Raw genomic sequence first — 17,212 nt, forward strand, 5'->3', positions numbered from 1 at the left:
CGATCCATAGATGCATCTATACTGCCGAGGCATTCGGCCCGCTACACAAGAAAGGAGAACATTTTCTTATGTACCTCCGGAATGAGGATATATATATTATAATATTAATACGAGAGAATGTATAATTTCTTTTAACAATTAATTAATTTATACAAAAATTCAAGTATATGAGATTTCAATATTTTACTATTTTCTCTAACAATTTACAATATAGTTCAAATACTTTAATTAAATAAAGGATACAATTAACACACATAATGCATGATTTGAGTCCTAAACTACCCGGACTTTAACATAAATAGTAGCTACGCATGGACTCTCGTCACCTCATGCAAACGTAGCCCCCACAATTAGCAACAATTATTAATTTAAATCACCTATGAGGTAAATTCCCACTTACAAGGTTAGACAAGAGACTTACTTTGTCTCAAAGTCCACTTCCCGATCAAAAATGTTGCCTAAAACCTCAATTAGGTGCTGAAAAATCCAAAACAATCCAAAAGTTATATAAAATAATTAATACATGTTTAATAATTCGAAATTAGACTATTAAATAAAATACCCTATCAAAAATGGCAAAATTCCTAAAATTCACCCCGGGCCCACGTGCCCCGATTCTGGAAATTTTCGGAGGAAATCATTACCCATAATCTCAAGAACTAAAGTATACAATTTCCATCCAATTCCATAACCATTTTCATGGTTAAAATCTCATTTTTATAATAATCTAGGTTTTTCATCTAAACCCTTGATTTCCAAGATTTACCGGTTATAATCTACCCATAATCTATGTATTTAAATCAAAGTATGTAGACATAACTTACCTTCAAATTGCTAGTTGAAATCCCCTCTCACAAAGCTCTGAAATAACCCAAAAATGAAGGGAAACAGAATAAAAAGACTGAGCCGCGCCCCCCTTTTTAACATTCTGCCCAACAGTCATTTTCGCACCTGCGGAGGGCTAGCCGCGCCTGCGGCTCCACACCTGCGGAAAAGCCTCGCAGGTGCGAGTTTCCCTTACCTGCCAAACTTCGCATCTGTGCGCCTTACTCGCACCGGCGTGTTCGCAGGTGCGCCCAAAATTTTGCATCTGCGATCGCAGGCATGACCTCCTCTTTCCGCTTCTGCGAGCAAACGTCGCATCTGCGATGGTCGCACATGCGACTGTCCAAGCGCAGGTGCGATCATACCAGAAGCAGAAAGGTTCATCTTTAACTCCCAAGTTCCAAAATTGGACTGAGCATCGTCCGGTTAACACTCGGGGCCCCCGGGGCCGCGCCCAAACATACCAACAAGTTTGAAATCATAAAATGGAGTCGCTCGAACCCTCGTAACGTGTAAAACAACATTAAAACTAAGAATCATAACCCAAACCAAATTGATTCAACTTAGAAATTTCAAATTCTTCAAACTTACTCCGAATGCGCTGAAATATACTTATACTACTCGGAATGATACCAAATTTTGCGTGCAAGTCTTAAATCACCTTACGAAACTATTCCCAGACTCGGAATTCCAAACGAACATCAATTACTCCAAAACCTACTCCAAACCAAATTTAAAGAACCTTAAACCTTTAAATAGTAAATTTTCACTATTAAGTGCTAAAACTCGATTCGAACATATGCCCAAGTCCAAAATCATCATACGAACCTGTTGGAACTATCAAATCCCGATTCCAGAGTCGTTTTCTAAAAATGTTGATCGAAGTCAAACTTAGCATTTTAAGGCCAACATAAGGAACCAAGTGTTTCGATTTCAACCCGATAACTTCCAAATTCTAAACCAACCATCTCCGTAAGTCATAAATTAATAACATCACTTACGAGGAGTTTTGTTTAGGGGAACGGGGTTCTAAAAGTCTAAATGGCCGGTTGGGTCATTAAATTTTTCACCTCTTAAACAAACATTCATCCTCGAACGAGTTTAGAATTGTACCTGCAGTGTTGAATAAGTGTGGATATCTGTTACGCATGTCTTACTCGGCCTCCCAAGTCGCTTCCTTGACTGGTTGGCCCCTCCACTGGACCTTTACTGCAGAAATCTTCTTGGACCTCAACTGGCGAAGCTGTCTATCAACAATGGCATCTGGCTCCTCTTCATAACCCAAACTCTTATCTAGCTGAACTGTGCTGAAGTCTAACACATGTGACAAGTCGGCATGATACTTCCGGAGCATAGATACATGAAAAACCGAATGAAATCCCGATAGTCTGGGAGGCAATCCAAACTCATAAGCAACCTCCCTAACTCGTCTCAACACCTCAAATGGGCCTATAAACCTTAGGCTCAACTTACCCTTTTTCCCAAATCTCATGATTCCCTTCATCGACGAAACTTTCAAGAGAATGTTTTCACCCATCATAAATGATAAATCACGTGCTTTCTGATCTCCGTAACTCTTCTGTCTAGACTGTGCTGTACGAAGTCGCTCCTGAATCAACTTTACCTTTTCCAAGGCATCCTTCACCAAATTAGTACCATATAACTTAGCCTCACTGGGCTCAAACCATCTGATGGGCGAACGACATCGTCGACCATATAAATCCTCAAATGGAGCCATCTTGATGCTATATTGGTAACTGTTGTTATAAGCAAACTCGACCAAAGGCAAGAAATGATCCCACTGACCTCCAAAGCCAATCACACATACTTTGTACTGCTCTCTAGAAATGTAAAGTAAACTGAGGACCTCTATCCGATATGATGGAAATTGGCACATCGTGCAACCGAACTATCTCCTGAATATAAATTTGGGCCAACCTCTCTGAAGTATACGTAGTCACAACTGGAATGAAGTGTGCCGACTTGGTCAACCTGTCAACAATGACCCAAACTACATCAAACTTCTGCAAGGTCCGCGACAACCCAACTACAAAGTCCATCGTAATGCGTTACCATTTCCACTCCAGTATAGTCATCTGCTGAAGTAGGCCACCTGGCCTCTAGTGCTCATATTTAACTTGCTTGTAATTTAGACACCTAGCTACATACTCAACTATGTCCTTTTTCATTTGCCGCCACCAATTATGCTGCCTCAAGTCATGATACATCTTCGTAGCACCTGGATAAATAGAATATCGAGAACTGTGTGCCTCCTCTAGGATCTTTTTCCTCAGTCCATCCACATTAGGAACACACAAACGATTTTGGAGTTGCATAACACCATCCGTGCCAATAGTAACTTCTTTGGAACCACCCCGTAGTACCGTTTCTCGAAGAACCATTAAGTATGGATCATCATACTGGTGAGCCTTGATCTGCTCATATAGTGAAGACTGGGTCACAACACATGGAAGAATTTGGCTGGGCTCTGAAATATGCAGCCTCACAAGTCTGTTAGCCAAGGATTGTATATCCAAAGCTAATGGCATGTCCTCTACTGAAATGAAAGCCAAACTACCCACACTCTCCGTCTTTCTACTTAAGGCGTCTGCAACCACATTTGCCTTGCTCGAATTGTACATGATAGTAATATCATAATATTTTAGTAACTCAAGCCATCTGCGTTGTCTCAAATTTTGGTCCCTCTGCTTGAACAAATGCTGCAAACTGTGATGATCAATGTAAACTTCACAAGACACCAAATAAAGATAATACCTCCAAATCTTAAGAGCGTCAACAATTGCAGCTAACTCTAGATCATGTACTGGGTAATTCTTCTCATGGGGTTTCAGCTGACAAGATTCATAAGCAATAACTTGCCCCTCCTGCATTAATACACAACTCAAACAAATGCGTGAAGTGTCACAATACACCGTATACATTCCTGAACTAGAAGGCAACACTAACACAGATGTTGTAGTCAATGCTATCTTGAGCTTCTGAAAGCTCACCTCACAATCATCGGACCATTGAAACAGAGTACTCTTCTGGGTTAATTTGGTTAAAGGTGCTGCAATAGATGAAAAACCCTCCATGAACCGATGATAATAACCTGTTAAACCTAGGAAACTCCTGATCTCAGTCATCAAAGTGGGACGATGCCAATCCTGAACTGCCTCAATCACTTTAGGATTAACTTCAATGCCCTCGCACAATACAATATGCCCCAAAAATGCAACAGACTTTAGCCAAAACTCACATTTGGAGAACTTAGCATATAACTTTTATTCACGCAATGTCTGAATCACCTCTCTCATATGCTACTAGTGCTCTTCCTTATTGCGCGAGTAAATCAAAATATCATCAATGAAGACAATGACAAATGAATCAATATATGGCCTGAATACCATGTTCATCAAATCCATAAACGCCGTCGGGGCGTTATTTAACCCGAAAGACATCACCAGAAATTCATAATGACCGTATCTAGTCCGGAAAGATATTTTCGGAACATCCGAATCCCGAATATTTAACTGATGGTACCTCGACCTCAAGTCAATCTTAGAAAACACCTTAGCACCCTATAACTGATCAAATAGATCATCAATACACAGAAATGGATACCTGTTCTTAATGGTAACTTTGTTAAATTGGCTATAATCAATACACATTTGCATAGTTCCATCCTTTTACTTCACAAATAATATTGGTGCACCCCAATGTGATACACTCGGTCTGACGAACCCTTTGGCTAGTAACTCATCAAGTTATTCTTTCAATTCCTTCAGGGCCATGCGATGCGGTGGGATAGATATAGGTTGGGTAGCTGGAGCCAATGCAATACAAAAATCAATATCACGATCTGGTGGCTTGCTTGGAAGGTCTGAAGGAAATACATCAGAGAACTCCCAAACTACAGGCAATGACTCAATAGTTGGAGTCTCTGCAGTAGTATCCCGAATATAAGCTAGATAAGCCAAACAACCATTCTCGATCATATGTTGAGCTTTTAGAAAGGAAATGACATGATTAGATACGCTGGAAGACAAACCCTTCCACTCAAACCTAGAAAATTTTGGCATTACCAAAGTAATAGTCTTAGAATGGCAATTTAGGATGGCATGATGTGGGGATAGCTAGTCCATGCCTAGAATGACCTCGAAGTCGGTCATATCAAGTAGTAGAAGATTTGCTCTAGTCTCATAACCACAGAATGTAACAACACAGGACCGATAGATCTGATCCACAACAACAAAATCGGCCACAGGAGTGGACACATATACATAAGTACTCAAGGACTCACGAGAATCACCCAGGAAATGAGCAAATAGAGATGACACAAAGGAATATGTAGACCCTGGATCAAATAATACGATGCATATTTGCCGCAAATAGAAATAATACATGTGATCACGGCTACTGAGGCCTCTACATCTGGTCTGGCTGGAAAAGCATAGAACCGAGCTGGAGCGCCAACTAGCTGGCCTCCACCTGGCTGACCTCCATCTCTAGGACGGCTCCTACCCACATGTCCTCCATCTCTTGGTGGTCGGACGACTGGTGGAGCAACTGGTGCAGTAATCATAGGCCGCTGATCCTGCTGCACTGGTCTATCCCGAAGCATAGGGCAGATTCTCCGCATGTGACTGGGATCCCCGCACTCGTAATAACATTTCGGTGCGATGGGCTGCTGACTAAAATTCTGGCCCTGGTGACCTGAATACCCACTGGAAGAACCCTGAATATCTGGTGGGCGATAAGAACTCTCTGGCATAACAATGGAATAAGGTCGAACTGGAGTACCCCGAGGAAGTGGTCTTGCTGGCTCTGGGGGCCTGCAAGACTGCCCTCTCACGAACTGACCTCTGCCCCCGGATGGAGCACCTTTAAACTCTCCAGAATATCTAAACCTCTTATCTCACATAACCTGCTCTTGGCTCTGCTGATCCACACCCTCAATCCTTCGGGCTATCTCCACGACTAGCTCATAAGAAGTCCACATCTTAACCTCTCGGTCCATAGTGGCCTGAATGCCAGTATGTAAACACGCAACAAACTTCCGCTCTCTATCTGCCTCAGAAGGGAGTATCATAAGTGCATGGCGAGATAACTCATAGAACCTCGCCTCATAATCGGTCACTGACATCTGACCCGGCTGGAGCTCCTCAAACTGAAACCGCAACTCTTCCCTCTTGGAGGGTGGAATATACATGTCCAGGAAAATCCGAGTGAACATGTCCTAATTCATGGGAGGAGAATCTGCTGGTTTGCCAAGAAGATAAGACTTCCACCATCTACGAGCCCTACCCTCTAGTTGAAAAGTAGAAAAATCTACCACATGAGACTCTAATATCCTCATGTCGTTCAGTCTGTCCATGCACCGATCAATGAAGTCCTAGGAATCCTCATGTCGCTCACCCCCAAAGACAGGAGGATGTCGCCTAGTCCATCTGTCCAATAGTTTTTGCGACTCCGCGGCTGTAGCTGTTCTGGGCTCAGGTGTAGCTGATGCCACTAGCTGGGCTCTACCCACGAGTAATGCACCCTGGGTCTGATATACAACAACTACCTATCCAGAAGCCTGTGCGGTAGGGGTCTGTGCTCCCCCGCCCGCCTGAGATATGGCTGGGTCTGCTGATAATAAACCGGCTTGAGTCATAGTGTCCATGAACCGCAGCATATGGTCCATGACCAACTGGAATCCCGGTGCAGACGTGAAATCCACCGGAGATGGCTCAGCCACGGGCACCTCACCATGTTCCTCACTAATGGGATCCTCTGTTGTACCCACTGGTGGCATAACTACAATAATCCTGGGATGTTCTCGTCCCCTACCATAGGCTAGAGCCCTCCCTCGGCCTCTGCCTTGGCCTCTAGCAACTGGGGGAGTAGTTCTTCCCTGGTCTGGAACCTCATTAGAGTGCGTTATCACCATCTGTGAGAGAATAAGAGATAGATATTTAGTACTACATCAATTGCATGATGGAAGATGAAGAAGGATAATTTCCTAACACCCTATAGCCTCTCGAAGATAAGTACAGACGTCTCTGTACCAATCCACAAGACTCTATTAGGACCGCTCATAACTTGTGAGACCTACGTGAACCTAGTGCTCTGATACCATGTTGTCACGACCCAATTTCGCTTGTAAGTCGTGATGGTGCCCAACACTACAACTAGAAAAGCCAACTAGTGATTTAACCACGTATTCAACTCTTTAAAAATTAACCGAGTAATTAAACTCTTCTTACTTACAAGAATTAAGACAATATGAAAAGATCTGGTAAACTAAAACAACCAAGAAAATAATTAAATCCAAACATTCTACTAGTGTGTGTGCCAAGACCTGGTATCACAAGTGTATGAGCATCTAGTAGATTATACAAAAGATTCTAAATACTGTCTGAAATAAAATAGATAGAATAAAAATTCCACGAAAAGGCACTAGTTGCTGCAGAACGGCTCAAAAAGGTATCTCACCACTAAACCTCTGGATAACGTGGGTGCACGCCAATCGGTTCAACTATAGCACCTGTCTCAGGTCCTGCACAAAAAGTGCAGCAAGTGTAGCACAAGTACGTAAATAACGTGTACCCAGTAAGTATCAAGCCTAATCTCGAAGAGGTAGTACGTGATAGAAATATTTAAATCAACATTTTTTATAGAATTTACAATGATTTTCTTTAACCAGCAGAAATAATTAAATTCCTCCAAAGCTGCAAGTAAAATATCAAGGTATCATGTAATTATTATTATTAGGCACGATTTCTGCCGAGGTCGTACAACCCGATCCAGAGTGTCGTGTACACTGCCGAGGGACGTGCGGCGCGATCCATAGATGCATCTATACTGCCGAGGCGTTTGGCCCGCTGCACAAGAAAGAAGGACATTTTCTTATGTACTTCCGGAATGAGGATATATATATTATAAGATTAATACGAGATGATGTACAATTTCTTTTAACAATTAATTAATTTATAAAAAAATTCAAGTATATGAGATTTCAATCTTTTACTATTTTCCCTAACAATTTAAAATATAGTTCAAATACTTTAATTAAATAAAAGATGCAATTAGAACACGTAATTCATGATTTGAGTCCTAAACTACCCGAACTTTAGCATAAATAGTAGCTACACACGGACTCTCGTTACCTCGTGCGTACGTAGCCCCCACAATTAGCAATATTTATTAATTTAAATCACATATGGGGTAAATTCCCCCTAACAAGGTTACACAAGATACATACTTTGTCTCAAAGTCCACTTCCCGATCAAAAATGTCGCGTAAAACCTCAATTCGGCGCCAAAAAATCCGAAACTATCCAAAAGTTATATAAAATAATTAATACATGTTCAATAATTCCAAATTAACTATTAAATAAATTAACCTATCCAAAATGACAAAATTCCTAAATTTCACCCCTGGCCCACGTGCCCGGATTCCGGAATATTTCGGAGCAAATTGTTACCCATAATATCAAAAACTCAAATATATAATTTTCATCCAATTCTATAACTATTTTTGTGGTTAAAATCTCATTTTTATAACTGTCACGACCCAAAGTCCATAAAGGTCGTGATGGCGCCGGACACCACTGTCAGACAAGCCAACAATAAATACTAAATAAATTTTTATTTTAATATTTTTGAAGTCATAGTTATTCCCCTCAATTAAATAGCAGAAGATGAAGTTTACAAAATACGTAATAATATCTTTAAACATTTCCAATACAGTGCAACCCATAATCATCCCAAAACTGGGTGTCACAAATGTATGAGCATTTACTAGGGAATTAAAAATAAAATACAACATTTGTCCAGAATACAAATTGGACAGAAAAATATAATATTTCTGAAGGAGACTCCGTTGGCTGCGGATCGTAATACATAATGCAACTCACCTATGTCCCCATAATTATTAACCACACCTCTGCGCCCACAAGGCCGCAAGACAAATATGTACTGCACAATAAAATGTGCAACAAGTGCAGTATGAGTACGAAAACAAGGTGTACCCAGTAAGTATCAAGCCTAATCTCGAAGAGGCAGAGACGAGATGACCAACTTTGACACTCACTATGGGTCAATAATATTAAATAATCATGAAAATAAAAATATTTATATCAACATGATTCACAAAGTTAACAATAATTTTATTGAACCAGCAGAAGTAATTAAATTCCTTCAATTCGAATAAATTTCTAATTTATCAATTAGCCTCATTTACAGAAATAATAATAATTTCCTTAAGAAGCAGAGATAAATAAACTATTTAAATTCCAATAATTTCGAATTTTCAATTAGCTTCACAAGCTAAAATAAACTATCAAAGTATCGTGTAATTATTATTATTAAGCATAATTTCTGCCGAGGTCGTTCGGCCCGATCCAGAGTGTCGTGTACACTACCAAGGGACGTGCTAAATGATCCATAGATGCATCTATCCTGCCTAGGTGTTCGGCCCGCTCCACAAGAAAGGAGGACATTTTTATTATGTACCTCCGGGAATGAGAGTATGTTTATTATAAGATAAATTCGAGAGGATGAACAATTTCTTTTAACAATTAATTGATTTAAACAGAAATAAACATATGATATTTCCATCTTTTAATATATTCCCTAACAATTCACAATATATATCAAATAATTTAATTCAGTAAAGAATACGATTTGCACAAGTAATTCATGCTTTGTGTCCTAAACTACCCGGGCTTTAGCATTAATAGTAGATATGCACGGACTCTCGTAAACCTTGTGCGTACGTAGCCCCCACAATTAGAAATAATTATTAATTTAATCACCTATGGGGTAATTTCTCCCTCACAAGATTAGACAAGAGGCTTACTTTGTCTCAATTCGATTACCACGTCGCGTTAAATGCACAATTCGGTGCCGAAAACTCCGAAGCTATCCAAATATTATACAAAACAATTAATACATGTCCAATAATTCTAATTTAGGCAATTAAATAAATTACCCTAAACAAAATAGTAAATTCCTAAAATTCACCCCGGGCCCATGTGGCCGGATTTTGGAAATTTTTTGATGCAAGCTGTAACGACCCGACTTGTCATTTTAAGAAATTACGCCCCGTTCAGTGACTTAAGGTCTCGAGCAGCGTCGCAATATGTATTATGACCCGCGTGTGTGGTCGAGCTTGATTTACGGATGATTCGGAGTAATTTGGGACACTTAGTCCCTAAGACGGAAGCTTAAGTCTTAGGATTTACACCGTATTCGGAACTGTGTGAAAATGAATCCGGAATGGAGTTCCGTCAGTTCCGTTAGCTCCGTTGGGTGATTTGGGACTTAGGAGCGTGTCCGGACTATGAATCTGAGGTCTGTAGCCAATTTAGGCTTGAAATGGCGAAAGTTGAATTTTTGGAGAATTGGGTCGGAAGTGGACTTTTTGATATCGGGGTCAGAATCTGATTACGGAAGTTAGAGTAGGTCCATAATGTCAATTATGACTTGTGTGCAAAATTTGATGTCATTCTAGATTGATTTGATGTGTTTCGGCACAAGTTATAGAATTTGAAAGTTCAAAGTTCATTGATTTTTTATTTGGGGTGCGATTCATCGTTTTGATGTTGTTTGAGATGATTTGAGAATTTGACTAAGTTCGTATGATGTTTTAGGACTTGTTGGTGTATTTGGTTGAGGTCCCGGGGGCCTCGGGTGTGTTTCAGGGTGGTTTTGGATCATTTCGGGCTGTTTCGGAACTACTGTATCTTGTATCTGACTTCCTTCTTCGCGAGCGCGAAGAGAGTCACGCGAATGTAAAGAGAGTCACGCGAACGCGAAGAGAAGATTTGAGGCTGCTGGGATTTCGCCTTCGCAAACGCGAGGGTCCAGTCGCGAACGCGTAGAAGGAAGGAGGGGATTGGGCCTAGAGTCATCCGCTTTCGCGAACGTGAAGCTTCAATCGCGAACGCGAAGCAGTAGAACCTGAGTGCATCGCGAACATGAGAGCTTGAATGCGAACGCGATGATATGCATGGCAGGCCTTCGCGAACGCGGCGCTGGTAACGCGAACAAGAAATTGAGGCAACGAATTTTTGGCCTTCGCGAACGCGAGACAGAGGTCGCGAACGCGAAGAAGGCCTATCTGGGCAGAATTAAATGTCCCAAAAATGGGGGTTTGAGTTCATAACTCAAAATCTAATTGGGAGCTCGGTAGAAGGCGATATTTGGAGAGATTCTTGCGTGGGTGTTTGGGGTAAGTGATTCTTAACCAGTTTTGATTAATTTCCATGATTATGTCTTTGAATCCATCATTTAATTCGGATTTAATGGAGGAAAAATCAAGATTTTTGTAAAATCTTCCAAAACCGAAAATTTAAGATTTGGAGGCCGAGTTGCTATTGGAATTCGATGAAATTGGTATGGTTGAACTTGTATCGGAATGGGTGATCGAATTTCATGAAAATTATGCCGGGTTCCGAGGGGCGGGTTCCGCATTGACTTTAGTTGACTTTTTTGAATAAATTTTTAAGTCGACGTATTATTATCCGGAATTGTTTCCGATGAATTTTAATTAAGTTATACAATTACTTTGGATAGATTTGAGCTTTTCGGAGGTCAATTCATGCAAGAAGGCTATTTTGGAATATCGACCTAACTTCAAAAAGGTAAGTGTCTTTCTTAACCTCGAGTGGGGGAATTACCCCTTAGGCATTGAGTCTTATGTGCCATTTGTGAAATGTGAAAAGCCGTGTACGCGAGGTGACGAGTACGTACTCGAGCTTATACGTGCAAAATTCATTGAATTAAAGTCTTAGGCATTATCGTGTAGTAAATTGGGTAATTGTAGAAAATTATTAAATCATCTGTTTGTCGTTCCTAAATACTTATCGTTGAATTTGTTTTTATATGACAATTTGATGTGATTGTTACCTGTTTATTTATTAAACTCCGTGAATTTGCTGGTTTGATAATTATTGGAATTTAATTTCATTATGGATCTTTCCTCTGCAAATAATTAATTAAATGAACTTAAGAAGATGTGTTAATATAATTATCTAAATTTAGATTAATGAAGGTGTGCCCTATGTTGATTATTTTTCTATCTCTATTGATTGTTTTTGGGTGTTATATACATTGTGTGGAGCCTTAGGCGATTTGTTGTGAAATTGATTGATTTTGTTATATCTTTGGAATTTGGTTGTGGCCATTGGGAAATTGTAATATGAATTGATTTTATTATATTGTCGTGTTAATTTTCCGTGTAAATTGTTGTGTTGTGTGAGTTATTATTTTGGGGAGATAAGGGTGGCATTTCACCGTTGATATTATGTGTGTATAAGGGTAGCATTTCACTGTTGTTGTATTTGTTGGAATATTGTCTGGGCGGAGCGATAAGGTTGGCAATAGGATCGATAAGGGTGACTATTGATATTGTCTATGCGGAGCGATAAGGGTGGCTATAGGAGTGATAAGGGTGGAAATATGAGCGATAAGGGTGGCAATTGTCAGGGACGATATGTGATGATGTGGGGTTGTGGTGTTGATGATTTTCATGTGATGTTGTGATTTTCTTGTGTTTATTTTTATACCTTATGCAATTTGTCTTTTTGTTGGTAAATTGATAACAATCTAATTTATGTTAAAATTGAGAGCCTATGGCTATGGCAAGACGGATTATAAAATAAAATGTGGGCACGAGGTGCCGCGAGTAAATAATGAGGATATTTGGCACGTGAATTGTCCGTGCAGTTGAGATATGAAATGTGGGCACGAGGTGCTGTGATGAAATGATAATGATATTTGGCACGTCAGTTGTCCGTGCAGTTGTGATGTGAAATGAGGGCACGAGGTGCCAGGGAAATATGATGATTTAATTCTGTTCAGAGGTGCCGTGGAAACATGAGACCCGTGTTTATGAAAAATATGAAAATGGGCTGAGTCCCGTATTTGTATGATTTTTAAATGAGGCATCACATGGTGACTTTTTAATTGAAAGGACTATATTCAAAATACTTATCTGGAAGGATTTTTACTTAGAAAGTATTATATGAAAGATAATTATTTGAAGAAATTATATTTGAAAAGATTTATTGAAAGAATTATATTTGAAAAATAATTATTTGAGAAAATTATATTTGAAAGAGAATTATTTGGAAGAATTATATGTGAAAGACATTTATTTGAAGGATTTGATTTAATTGGGTGTAATTGTACTTATTAATTGTTGAGCGATATTAATGGTATTGTTGTTGTCTGTTGTACATCTCACTGGTTGTTTCATGTTGCCCTGTTGTTATTTGTTTCCTATTATCTTGTATATTATATTGCACAGATTATTATACTAGTGAGTGTCTTGATTGTACCTCGTCTCTACTCCATTGAGGTTAGTCTTGATACTTACTGGGTACCGACCGTGGCGTACTCATACTACACATCTGCACATTTTTTTGTAGTGCCAGGTATTGAGGATAACAGACTTGAGTAGAGTTAAAGCGAGATCGTAAGGATTCAAGGTAGGGCTGCTTGGTCGTCGCAGTCCCTTGGAGTCCTTTCATTTCATTGTACTATTAACTTCTAATCAAACAGTATTGTATATTCGGTCCTCGTGATCATTCTATGTATTCAGTTAGAGTTCGTGACTAAGTACTACCAGTCTTGGGAGGTTGTACATTCATGTTTTGTAATTATTTCTGCTGTCAGTTTTGATTATTTATCTAATAAAAATAAATGGCTCCAAATATGTAATGAAAATCGGCTTACAAAGTCTTAGAGACTACGTGCCATCACGACTCCTGTGGTGGGATTTTGGGTCGTGACAAAAGCGTTACCCAAAATCTCAAGAACTCAAATATATAATTTCTACCCAATTCCAAAATTATTTTTATGGTTAATATCTCATTTTTATAAAAATCTAAGTTTTTCATCTAAGCCTTTGATTTTTAAGATTTACTAGTTATAATCTACCCATAATCTATGTATTTAACTCAAGGGGTGTAGAATTAACTTACCTTCCAATTGCTAGTTTAAATCCCCCTCTCAAAAGCTCTAAAATCGCCCGGAAATGGAGGAAAAATGGGCTCAAAATGTCTGAGCCCCGATTTTAACACATTCTGCCAAGCAGGGGTTTCACACCTGCGGCATTCGCACCTGCGGAAAAGCCTCGCAGGTGCGAGCTTAACTTGACTGCCCAGCTCCACATCTGTGCTCTTCTTCTCGCACCTGCTCATTCACAGGTGCGCCCGAGATTCTGCCCCTGCTATGGCAGGCCTCCCCTTCCCTCTTCACTTCTGCGAATAAATCTCTCATCTGCAAGTGTCGCTCCTGCGAGCTTCTGCCGCATATGCGGTTGGCCAAGCACAGGTGCGATTCTGACAGTAGCTGGGAGCTTCAGTTCTGGCTCCCAATTTCCAACTTGGTCCGAGCCAGTCCGATTGACACTCGGGGTCCCCGGGACCCCGCCCGACACACCAACAAGTTCCATAACATAACACAAACTTGCTCGACGCCTCAAATCACATCAAACAATATCGAAATCATGAATTGCACCCCAAATTCAAACTTAATAAACTTTGAAATTTCAACTTCTGCAATCGATGCCGGAACTTATCAAATCACGTCCGATTGACCTCAAATTTCGTATACAAGTCATAAATAACATAATGGAGCTATAAAAATTTTCGAAACTAGATTCCAACTCCAGTATAAAAAAGTCAACTCTCCGGTCAAACTTCAAAACTTAAATTCTTATTTTAGCCATTTCAAACCTAATTTAACTACTGACTTCTAAATAAAATTTCCGAACACGCTCCTAAGACCAGAATCACCATACAAAGCTATTACTAGGCTCGAAATTCCAAACGGACCTTGATTACTCCAAAACCTACTCCAAACCAAATTTAAAGAACATTAAACCTTCCAATAGTAGATTTTCAATATTAAGCGCCAAAACGGTCCCGGGTTATGCAAAACCCGATTCGAACATACACCTAAGTCCGAAATCATCATAGGAACCTATTAGAACCGTCAAATCCCGATTCCAGGGTCATTTTCTCAAAATTTTTGGCCGAAGTCAAACTGGCCTTTTAAGGCTAACTTAAGGAACCAAGTGTTCCGATTTCAACCTGAACACTTCCAAATCCCGAACCAACTATCCCCGCAAGTCGTAAATCATTAAAAAACAAATGGGAAGTTTTATTTTAGGGAACGGGGTTCCAATTATTAAAATGATCGGTTGGGTCATTACAATAACAATCTAGGTTTTTCATTTAAACACTTGATTTTCAAGATTTACCGGTTATAATCTACCCATAATCTATGTATTTAACTCAAAGTGTGTAGAACTAACTTTCCTTCAAGTTGTTACTTGAAATCCCCTCTCAAAAAGATTTGAAATCGCCCAAAAATGGAGGAAAAACGGAATAAAAAGACTAAGCCTCGCCCCCATTTTTAACATTCTGCCAACAATCATTTTCGCACCTGCGGACGGCTAGCCGGTCTTGTGATTCCGCACCTGCGGAAAAGCCTCGCAGGTGCGAGTTTCCCTCGCCTACCAATCTTCGCGTCTGCGTGCCTTCCTTGCACCTGTGCATTCGCAGGTGCGCCCAAAGTTTCGCATCTATGGTCGCAGGCATTCCCTCCTCTTTCCGCTTCTGCGAGAAAATGTCGCATCTGCGATGGTCGCACCTACGACTGTCCAAGCGCATGTGCGATCGTACCTGAAGAAGAAAGCTTCATCTTTAACTCCCAAGTTCCAAAATTGGTCCGAGCCTCGTCCGGTTAACACTCGCAGCCCCCGGGGCCCCGACCGAACATACCAACAAGTTTGAAATCATAAAATGGACTTGCTCGAACCCTCAGAACGTGTAAAACAACATCAAAACTAAGAATCATACCCCAAACCAAATTGATTCAACTTAGAAATATCAAAATTTTCAAACTTACTCCAAACCCGCTGAAATATACTTATAATAATTGGAATGACATCTAATTTTGCATGCAAGTCTTAAATCACCTTACAGAACTATTCCCAGGCTCGAAATTCAAAACGAACTTCAGTTACTCCGAAACCTACTCTAAACCAAATTAAAGAACCTTAAACCTTTAAATAGTAAATTTTCACTATTAAGCGCCGAAACACTCCCGGGTTGTCCAAAACCCGATTCGAACATACGCCCAAGTCCAAAATCATCATACTAACCTATTGGAACCGTCAAATCCCGATTCAGGGGTAGTTTTCTAAAAATGTTGACCGAAGTCAAACTTAACATTTTAAGGCCAACTTAAGGAACCAAATATTCCGATTTCAACCCGATCACTTCCAAATTTCGAACCAACCATCCCCACAAGTCATAAATTAATAACAGCACATACTGGGAGTTTTATTTAGGGGAACGGAGTTCTAAAAGTAAAAATGACTGGTTGGGTCATTACAGCAGGCGGGCAGTACCGATCCATGTCGTAATAAAGCCAATAAGGCCTGTTGCGGTGTGCAGCCCGATCCCATATTAGTAAAGCCTATAAAGCCTGCTGCGGCGTGCAGCCTGTTCCCATAATAATAATATATATAAAGCTGATATGGTCTGTTGTAGGCGGGCAGCCCCGATTCAATAAATATCCTCACAATGGATGAGCATGACCGAGTATGAAATGTATATTTTAAAATAATTAATTCAATAGCAACACGACCCTAAGGGTCCCAAATTATCGGCACCTAGCCTAAGCATAATCTTTAATATGAGCCTCAGCTCAATTCCTCTTAAACGCGTGGCATGTTCGGATAATAACATGATTCTTTAATTTTAAAAGACATTTATTTACGTCATAATTTCTATAGTGCACGCCCACACGCTCGTCACCTAGAATGTGTGTTACCTCCAATAATTGATATAACACAATATTCGGGGATTCATACCCTCAGAACCAAGTTTAAAAGTGTTACTTACCTCAAACCGTGTAATTCTTTACTGCGTTATGCCTTTGCCTCGCAAATTTGCCTCTGAATGCCTCGTATCTAGTCATAATTGATTCGATAAAGTCAATACAAATCATAAGAATTTATTCCCTATGAAAATATCAATTTTCCAATAAAATTCGAAATTTAACTAAAAAATCGCCTGTGGGGCCTATGTCTCAGAATCTGACGAAACTCACAAAATCCAACAACGCATTCAATTACGAGTTCAACCATACTAATTTCACTGAAATCGGCATTCAAATCCCAAAAATTTATTTTATGAAATTTCTACAAATTTCCCCAAATTTCCATCTCAAAATACTAATTGAATGATGAAAACAATAATATATTCATGTATATTAACCAAATATGAGTTAGAATCACTTACCTTGATGAATATTTTGAAAAACCCATAAACAATCATCACAAACCGAGCTCCCAACGTCCAAATGTGAAATAATACCCT

This window comes from Nicotiana tabacum, chromosome 14, assembly GCF_000715075.1.
Source record: "Nicotiana tabacum cultivar K326 chromosome 14, ASM71507v2, whole genome shotgun sequence".
NCBI lineage: Eukaryota > Viridiplantae > Streptophyta > Magnoliopsida > Solanales > Solanaceae > Nicotiana > Nicotiana tabacum.